At 39.4% G+C, this 10025-nt stretch overlaps 1 pseudogene; it reads left to right on the forward strand.

The window, feature by feature from the left end:
* Positions 1 to 225: 225 nt before the first annotated feature.
* Positions 226 to 750, forward strand: LOC114703582 (annotated as a pseudogene).
* Positions 751 to 10025: the final 9275 nt, after the last annotated feature.

Below are 10025 nucleotides of genomic sequence, written 5' to 3' on the forward strand. Positions count from 1 at the left end.
AAAAAGAAATGGTAAAAAGATGTCTATGTCCAAAGCCTAGGAAAATTAATTTGTTAAAATTCCTGCACTACTAAGTGATCTACAGATTCAAAGCAATCCCCATCAATGCAACATTCCATAAATAAATAACTCTATCTTGAAATTCATATAAAAACACAAAACATCTTCAGTAGCCATAACGTAACAAGAGAGAACCAAACTGGAGGTTTATAACTACTTTCAAAACATGCCCAAGGGCCTTTCAGCCAGAGCAGCCATCTTCCAGTAACTCACCAAAATGACAAACACACAGGGAACAAGAAGGGTACTTGCTGTATGTTCTCTAGGCCTTTTGGGAAGCATGGAGCTGCTCTTCTGCCCACATGCATGCAAATCTTCGGCCAGGGTGGTATTGCAGACATCAAGGGAACGTCCAAAAAGGAAAGCCCCATTAACTGTTACCACAGCCAAACTGGAAGAGTCTACAGCGTCACCCAGCATGCTGTGGGCATCGTTGTGAACAAGTAAGTGAAGGCAAGAATCTTGCCAAGAGAATTAATGTGCGGGGTGAGCACGTCAAGCATTGTAAAAACAGAGACATCTTAGAAACTGGTGAAGGAAAATGATCAGAAGAAAGGAAAGAAGGAAGCCAAAGAGAAGGGCACCTGGGGTCAGCTGAAGTGCCAAGCTGCTCCACCCAGAGAAACATACTTTGTACGGACTAAAGGGAAGGAGCCTGAGGAGTCCATTCCATACGAATTTATAGCCTAATGTACAAAAAGAAATAAAGGACCTGGACTGTAATATATATAATAATTATATACAATATAACTGTAATATATAATATGCATATATACATATATGTGTATATATATATATATATATATATATATATATATATATATATATATATATCCCAGGAACAAAATAACCCACACAGTAGAGTACTGATGTTAAAACAGATACTCAGATCTGTAAGATAGGATGAAGATTGCCAGAAACAAAGTCACTATCCAGCTAGCTAATTTCAAACCACCACAGACACACATAGGAAAATGTATGTTTTATATTTGTGTGTTTTATACATGATCCTGTGAAAAATGGTTATCTATATACAAAAGACTGCCACGCATTGTTTCTGTACAGAAATCAACTCAGAACACACCAGAAATCGAAATGGAACACTTGAAATGACTAAAAAGAAGAGGAAAAACAACAACATCAATGACACTTCCAGGCATCAGCACAGACAATGATGTTCTAGCTGGGATCTCCAAAGCACAGGAAACACAAGGGAAGGAGGCACGGGCAGCCTCAAACCACAGAGCTTCTGTAGAGCAAAGGGGACAACAGGGAGGATACAACCTGCACGACCAGAGGAAACATGTGCCAGCTACACATTGGCTGCATGCTTCCCATCCAGAGGGTCACTATAGCCAGAATAGTTCCAGAACTCACAAAGTCTCTTATGGATAATAAACCAATTAGCTAAGTAAAATTGGGCACACCAGGCCAGCAAGATGGCTCAGTGGGTAAAGGCACTTGCAAAGCCTCATGGCATGAGCTTGATTCCCAGAACCCATGAGAAGGTTGCAGGAGAGAAATAACTTCAGAGTTGTCCTCTGACCTCCGTGTGTGTGCGTGTGTGTGTGTGTGTGTGTGTGTGTCTATATTGTGCACACACACAATAATAATACAATTTGGTACACACTGTAAATAACAGTATAGTTATTCTTCAAAAACTGCAAGATAGAATTACTATACGATCCAGTTATCCTATATCTAGCTATAAACTCAGGAAAATGAAATCAGCATAGCAAAGCTATAACTGCATGTGCACGTTAGTTGTGACACTAGGAACAGCAACAAAGATACAGAATTAGCCTATCAACAGATAATTGGATAGCATTGGGTATAGCCAAAATGGAGTATTATTTTTTTTGACCATTGTGAAAAGAAATTAAAGAAAAACTTAGTAAATGAAAGAAACCATCAACAACAGGAAGTTGGTGCAGATGTAATTGAATGAACATGGGGGCCCATATTCCAATCCCAGCAACCAGTAGAAGCTGGTAGCTGCAGCCACATGGTTCTGGCTTTAGAGTCAAGGATACACACACACACACACACACACACAAAAGAAAAAGAAAAAAAAAAACTTTAGTTGTGGAGTCTCCTTTCCTAACTAAGGAAAGCTGCTGAAGACAAGCATGTGTCAGGGGTGTTCCTCTATGGAGGTTCAGAGAGGCCATTGTGTGAAGCTCTGCAATTGAAGGCTGAATTTCATTGGAGATACCAAGATGTTGGAGAAGTCAGAGTCATGGGATACCTGCCCAAGAAGAACTGCTAACAGGGAGTGGAACCAGCCCAAGAGAAAGAAGTGTGTTGGGGTCAACAAAGCTGAAAGAAGTTGGAGATCTGAAGAGCGTTTTGACATGGAGATGCAGAGTTTGGAGTTTGCCCAGCTGGTTTTGGGTCTTGCTTTGGTCCAGTATATCCTCACTATGCTCCCATTTTTCCATTTTGGAATGATAATGAATATCCTGTGCCATTTATGCTGGAAGTATGTGATCTGATTTTTAATTTTGATTTTACAGGGGTCACAGTTAAGAGATTTCCTTGAGTATCAGAAGACACTTTGAATTTTAGACTTTTGAACAGTGTTGAGATTGTTACAGACTATGGAAACTTTGAAGTTGGAATGAATGCATTTTTGTATTATAATATGGTTATAAGCCTGTGGAGGCCAGTAAGTGGAATGTGGTTGTTTGAATAAGGAAGTCCCCCATAGGCTCATAGATTTGAATGCTTGGTTACCAGGAAATGGTGCTACTTGAAAGAATTAGGAGGTGTAGCCTTGTTGGGGGTAGCTGTGACCTTATTGGAGGAAGTATGTCACTGGGGGTGGGCTCTGAGGTTTAAAGGGTCCAAGCCAAGCCCAGAGTCTCTCTTTCTTCCTATTGCCTTTGCATCTGGATATAGACTCTTAGCTACCATGTCTGCTTGCATGCTGCCATGCTCCCTGCCATGGAGATAATGGTGTGGTTGATAGGTTGTGCACCCCAATAAACTTATCTGGGGGTCAGAGAACAGAACAACCACTATATTAAACATAGAGGTTAGGCAGTGGTAGCACATGCCTTTAATCCTAGCATTCCAGAGGCAGAGATCCATCTGAATCTCTGTGAGTTCAAGGCCACACTGGAAACATCCAGGCATGGTGGCACACATCTTTAATCTCAGGAAGTGATGGCAGGAAGCAGAAAGGTGTATAAGGAGTGAGGACTAGGAACTAGAAGCTTTTTAAGCTTTTAGGCTTTCAGCAGCAGTTCAGCTGAGATCCATTCAGATGAGGACACAGAGGCTTCCAGTTTGAGGAAAGAGGGTCTTCCGAGAAGTTGAGGAGGTGAGGTTAGCTGTGGCTTGTTCTGTCTCTCTGATCTTTCAGAATTTACCCTAATACCTGGCTCCCAAGTTTTTTTTTTTTTTTTTTGTTTGTTTGTTTTTGGTTTTTTTTATTAATAAGACCCTTTAAGATTCATGTTACAAAATGGACTAAATATCTGAAAATGTAAGGAAGTTCCAATTAAATACTTTCTTTTATAAGAATTTCCATCCATCGTCTTGATATCTCTTCTCAGCAATAGAACTAAGACACTGCTTAAGTGAGATGTTGGCCATGGGAAATGGACAAAATAATAAATCTAGGACAGAGAGCATAAAAATATATGGGATGAGACAGGAAGGAATTAAGGATAATTCCTAGGTGTCTGGTTTAAACAGCTTTATATACAACAGCCGCCGTATGCACTATGCAAATCAAGTTTGAGAATAATGTATGGAAAAAAGACTTAGGTTGGAGTGTCCATAAAATATTCAAGAGAAACATACAGTACAAAGAGAGACATGCAGTATTAAAGAGAAACAGGGGAGGGAGAGAGAGAGAGAGAGAGAGAGAGAGAGAGAGAGAGAGAGAGAGAGAGAGAGAGAATAGAGACATAATACAAAGAACAAGAGACATACAGTACAAAAAATAAAAGACATACAGAGAAAAGAAAGGCCTACATGTGGTAGGAGGGAGTTCAGAAAAGAGTTAAGATAGATATCTAATATCTTGCCTAATCTAAGCCAACCCCCACTCCACCTGCTAAATTAAATTGAGATTTCCTCTTTATAAGTGCAGGGTTGGGAGACAGAACATCTTGCCAGTCATTATGATTAGTCCAATGGTGGACATCTGATCCAAACACAATTTCTCATAGATTTCCATGAAACGTATGGCTAGGAGGCCCCCCATCTCTAATATAATGGCATTGGGGATAGAGACATGGGGGGGGTCTTTTTTTTTTTTTTTTTTTTTTTTGGTTTTTCGAGACAGGGTTTATCTGTGTGGTTTTGCGCTTTTCCTGGAGCTCACTTGGTAGCCAGGCTGGCCTCGAACTCACGGAGATCCTCCTGGCTCTGCCTCCCAAGTGCTGGGATTAAAGGCATGCACCACCAATGTCCTCTTGGTTTAAATAAGACCATGAGTGTAGGTCTCTCATGATGGCATTAGTTTCCATAAGAAGAGATCTGAGAGCTTGCTCACCCTCTTTGTGATTTGAAGAGCCAGTGTAAGAGCCAGTGTAAGATTTGAAGAGCATGTGTAAGCCAAGAAGAAAGTCCTTACCAGAACCCAGCCCTGCTAGCATCTTGGGCCTGGACATCCCAGCCTAGAACAATTCAGAACAATGAGATTAGTGTCTCTTGTCTAAAGTATTTTGTTAAGGCATCTGCAATAGAGTAACACAGTTATGTTTACACTGGTGTGTTCAAAGGTAATTATGCATAACCTGTGACTGATGCATACTGCTGAATGAATTATTGGCTTCAACAAAGTCCATTACACTTTTTAAAAACTTTTTTTTTTCATTTTTAATTATGTGTACATGTGATAGGGGGTGTACATGCAAATGCCCCATGGAGCCAGAGGCATTGAATCTCCTGAAACTAGAGTTACAGGAGGTTATGAGCCACTTGGAATGGGCTCTGGCATGATCTTAACTGCTGAGATGCGTCTCTAGCCCCATCCTGGGCTTTTCATCATAGAATCAGAAAGACATGCCCAGATTCTTAGTTAAGGGACTGAATTGACTGTCACTTCTTATGAGTATCCTGCTGGGCTTTGAGGGGCAATGGAAATATTGGAGCTTTGCCTTCAAAAGGCCCACTCTCTAGTTTGAGCGACATAAACTGTTAGAAAAACAGCAATATAGCTGGAGGATGCAAGAGCAGAAGGCAAACTCCGAAAGCACGCCTTACTTTCTACTTCACTTTCTACACCCAGGAAGTTGCCAAAACATGTCATCCATGTGACAAAGTGTCTGTAAAATCCATTCCTCTCCCGAGCCTGTAAAAGTCCATAAATAGTTTTAACAGAGCACTTTCACAATGAAAAATGAAGTCAACTATTTTAACCGCCCCCCAATTATCAAATAAGATGAATAGAAAATGCCATTAAGCAAGTAAATAAGCAAGCTTAGGGTAAGGCCTGTTAGTAAATGAGATCCTTTCTGCTCATTCTCTTTCAATTCGAGTCCTTAAAAATTCATGGTAATTAATCAAAAGCTGACTCTGTGTTAACATTTTTCTAGAAATAGGTCCATGAGTTAAAACCCTCTGCTGTTTCTCATCACATGTGGAAACAAATCCATACTCTGTGGAACAGTCTCTAACATTATTAATTACCTTTTCTTGTCCACTTCCCACCTGCTCTCACCTTCCCTTCCCATGCTCCACCTACACTGGCCATCTTTCTATCTACCATACCCTCTGTATTTGCTATGGTAACCTTAACACAGTATTTTCTGGCCTCAATATTTTCAGTTTTAAAGATATCATTTTTCTTACTCCATCTCTCTCTCTGAAATGAAACTGACCTATTGACACTTCTAGGATATGATCTTTTTGTGTATATTAATTGCTTATTTTCTTTCTTCATTTATATATAATTATAAATTATATTTAATATGCATTGATATGAATATAAATATATAGCATTTATGAATTACAATATATTCAATTTAATGTATTCAATATAACATATATGAATATATTACATATTAAATATAATCTTGGTGATGGCTGAGCCTGTGGTTCTCCTTCATCAATTATATTCTTAGGAGTTAAAAGCATTCCTAGAACACAGTTCTCCCTTCATTGCTTATATATCCCATTGTGCTGGAATTTAATTGCAAGCACAGACGAGTGAGAAAATAAGAAAGAAAACTACATTTTATATGATCTTGTTCTTTAGCTGCTTTTTATTTCCATGATGGAGCACCATGTCCAAGGCAACTTATAGAAGAAAGTTTATCAGGGGGCTTACAGTTTCGGCGGATGAGTCCATGACCATCATGGTGGGGAGCATGAAAGCAAGCAAGCACAGTGCTAGAGCAGTATCTGAGAGCTCACATCTTAATCCATAAGCTCAAGGCCCTCAGTGACACATTTCCTCTAACAAGCCCAGGCCTCCTAATCCTTCCTAAATAGTTCCACCAACTGGGGACCAAGTAGTCAAACATATGAGTCTATGGGGGACTGTTCTCATTCAAACCTCCACAGCTTGTATAAATGAATAAATGAGTTCTCCAAGTTTATAGAATACAAAATTGATATTCAAATTAGCATAAATAAATAGGAGCTATGAATTAAGAAAATAGTAATAGCATCAAGAAGTGTTAAATACCTAGAAATAAATATAACAAAAAGTAGAAAATGTATCCACTCTAAAACATTCTTAAGACAAAATAACAAGCCACATAAGTGGAAGGAAATCCTGTTTTCCAGGACTGGAAATGAATATTTTTGGTTTTGTTTTTGTATTTTGAGATAGGGTCTCACTATGTAGCCCTGGCTAGCCTAAAACTGGCCATGTAGACCAGGCTGGTCTCAAACTCAGCTTGTCTATATTCCCAGAGTACTGATATTACAGGCATGAACCACCACACTGGGGGGACATTAAAGCCCATCTGCATTTCCTTCATCAGAGGCAAACAGAAAGATAACTTGAGACAATTTCAAAGAGTGGCTTTTTTTTGTTTTTGCTTTTTTGCCCCAGAGGTGGCACCAGGGGTAGTCAGGTACCAATAAACAAAATCTAAAACAATATTAAGCAAATGATGCTACTTAACATAGCATGAAAAAAACAACTTAGGAATGAATTAACAAAAAGTACAACATTCATACTATCAAAATTTCATCTGGTTTATTTGAAGAAATGAGGAACTGCTCCCAAAAATTAAATGGAGATATAAGGATAAGCAAATCAATCTGGAGGAAGCTATTAAAGTTACAGTAATCATGCCTCTTGATTTCAAAACTATAATGTAGTTCAAATTAGGATGGTACTAAGAGGGCAGATATAGGGACAGATGGAACAGAACTGAGTTTATAAATAAGCCTACACATACATTGTCAATTGATTTGTTTAGCCCAGGTGCCAAGTTGACCAAGTCGGGATAGAATCATTTCAGTGGTGCCAGCGCAATTGGATATCCAACTGAAGATTTAAATAGTGTGTATACAGCACAAAGATAAATTAATGCTAAAAGCACCCAATGTTCACTATAAGGTCTAAAACTATAGTTTTAGAAGAAAACATGGGCATGAATCTTCCTTGACAATGAGTTAGGAAAGGTTTTCTTAGATATAATTAAAAAGTAGAAACAATGAGAAAAATAGGTAGATGGTGTCTCATCCAAATTAAAAATTTTTTTGCTTCAGAGGATACCACAGAAAAGAAGACAATCCACATAATGGGGTAAAATGTTTGAAACACGGGTGTTTGGTCACAAAATTATGTTCTGAATAAAGATCTCTTGAACTAGTAAAGTGACAAAATTGTCCAAATAAAATTGGGAAGATACTTGAATATATATTATCCAAAGACAATATGTAGAGGCCAATAAGCCCACACAAAGCAACACTCCCCATTTCTAGCAAAATCACAAAAATGGAGATCAAATGGCATGTCCATGCAAAATCACGAGGTGCCACCTTTCATCTAGTGTTGCATGATATTTTGTTTGTTTTCTGACAAATAAAGCTTGTTTGGAGATCAGAGGGTGGGAGTTGGCCACTAGTTAACATAGAGGCCAGGCAATGGTGGCACACACCTTTAATCCCAGCATTCGGGAGGAAGAAGCAGGAAGATCAGGAATTCAAGGCCACCCAGGGTTATACAAGATTGAACTAGTCTAAAAGAGAAACAGAGACAGGTGGTGGTGGTGCGTGCCTTTAATCCCAGTACTAGGGAGGTGGAGACAGGAATATAAGGCAGGTGGAGACAGGATCTCCGTCCCCCCATTTGGAGAGAGGATTCATAGATGTAAGAAGTTTCTAGGGGCTGCTGCTCTGCTTCTCTGATCTTTCAGCTTTTACCTCGATGGTATCTGACTCTGGGTTTTTATTGTTAAGACAAATTGGGATCATGTTTCATCTGGTGTTCAACTTTTGGGGCACAAATTCACACACACAAAAAGCCTCTTGCGTGTGACTTTGTAGCCACTGGCACACACCGGAGCTGCACGTGGGGGCTCCCGCTGGAGTCACCAACTTGCTGGCTGAATTTTCTTTTCTTTTTTCCCCAAGCCTCTGAGCAAGTTTGGGATTTTTTCTGTTGCAGCCTCTCTGCAGGAAACTTCACAGGTGCTTGGCCACTATAGTTAACCACTTTTGCATGCTCCCCCATGAAGATGGCTGGCTCTTGGGCTCCTTTCCTCCTGGTGGGTTGTGGGCTTTCCCTGGAGCTCCTCCTTGGGTTGCTGCCACACTAGGTAGCTGCCCTGACGCCCACTAGGGCTTCTACTGTCCTCCACAGCAGCCTTCAGCCTCACACTGCACTGTCACCTTCACTGTCATCATCAGAAGACTGGGTGAGACAACTGGGAATTCTTAAAGGGGGGGATTAGTTTAAAAAAAAGAGAGAGGGTTTTTTCCCCCACATTAAAAAGTGGGAAACACTGTTAAGATGGAGAGAGTTAGGTCTCTGTATGATTATGTAATGCATGGTTTAAAAATGGAACAATTAAATGAAGGGATAATCAACTTAACCAGGATTGACATAATGTTAATTATCATTTTGATAATTGTTATTATTGGTTTGATAATTTTTGGTTAATCTCTAAAAATGTTAGTTGATATGAGTGCCAAGATACAGGGATTAGAAAAACTTATTAAAACAATCATAGGAATATTCAGACCCAGACTGAGGAATTTAAAGGAGAACTAACCTCATCATTACATTATAAAATTAGAGAAGAACAGTCCAAGGTTTTCAAACAACCAGCCTTAATTTATCCAGTCTCCTTACAGGAATAATTGCCAAATAACAGGTATCCCCAAGGCCCAAGGCCATGAAAGAACTCACTGGATTGCTGTGGAAATGTTAGATTTGAGGAGATTTAAGGAAGCGATAGTCTCATATGGTGTGCATTCACCTTTTGTGAAGCAGATGTTAAATTCATGGTCAACTAGTAACAGAATTGTCCCACAAGACTGGACAGACTTGGTTACAATTGGAACCTGGTCCTCAATTGCAGTGGAGGACCTTACGGAAAGATGAGGCTGAGACCACTGAACAACAAAGTAGGGCTAGAGGTGTGGAAATCTCCCAAGACCAATTTCTTGGAAAAGATGATTATGCTGATATACAAAAGCAGTCTCTACATGATGACCACACCTGGCTCTATGCCATGCAGCAGTTTTGAATGCTTGGGACAGAACTGAAGAAGTTGGAAAGACAACTGGGTCATTCACTAAAGTTTTTCAGGGCCCAAAAGAAATCTTCACTGATTTTTTTGCAAATATTGACTTCAGCTATAAGTAGAATGATACCAAATTCAGAAGCTAGACAAATAATAATTATTTGCTATATTTAATTACACCTCTGAAAATGTTAATTCACAATGCAAAAGGGTAATTAGACTTTTAAAGGCAAGATCAGTACCCATAGAGGAATAAATCTGAGATACAGTCAATATTGAATCTCATAACCATGATGAGGC

This window comes from Peromyscus leucopus, chromosome 4 (genome assembly GCF_004664715.2).
Source record: "Peromyscus leucopus breed LL Stock chromosome 4, UCI_PerLeu_2.1, whole genome shotgun sequence".
NCBI lineage: Eukaryota > Metazoa > Chordata > Mammalia > Rodentia > Cricetidae > Peromyscus > Peromyscus leucopus.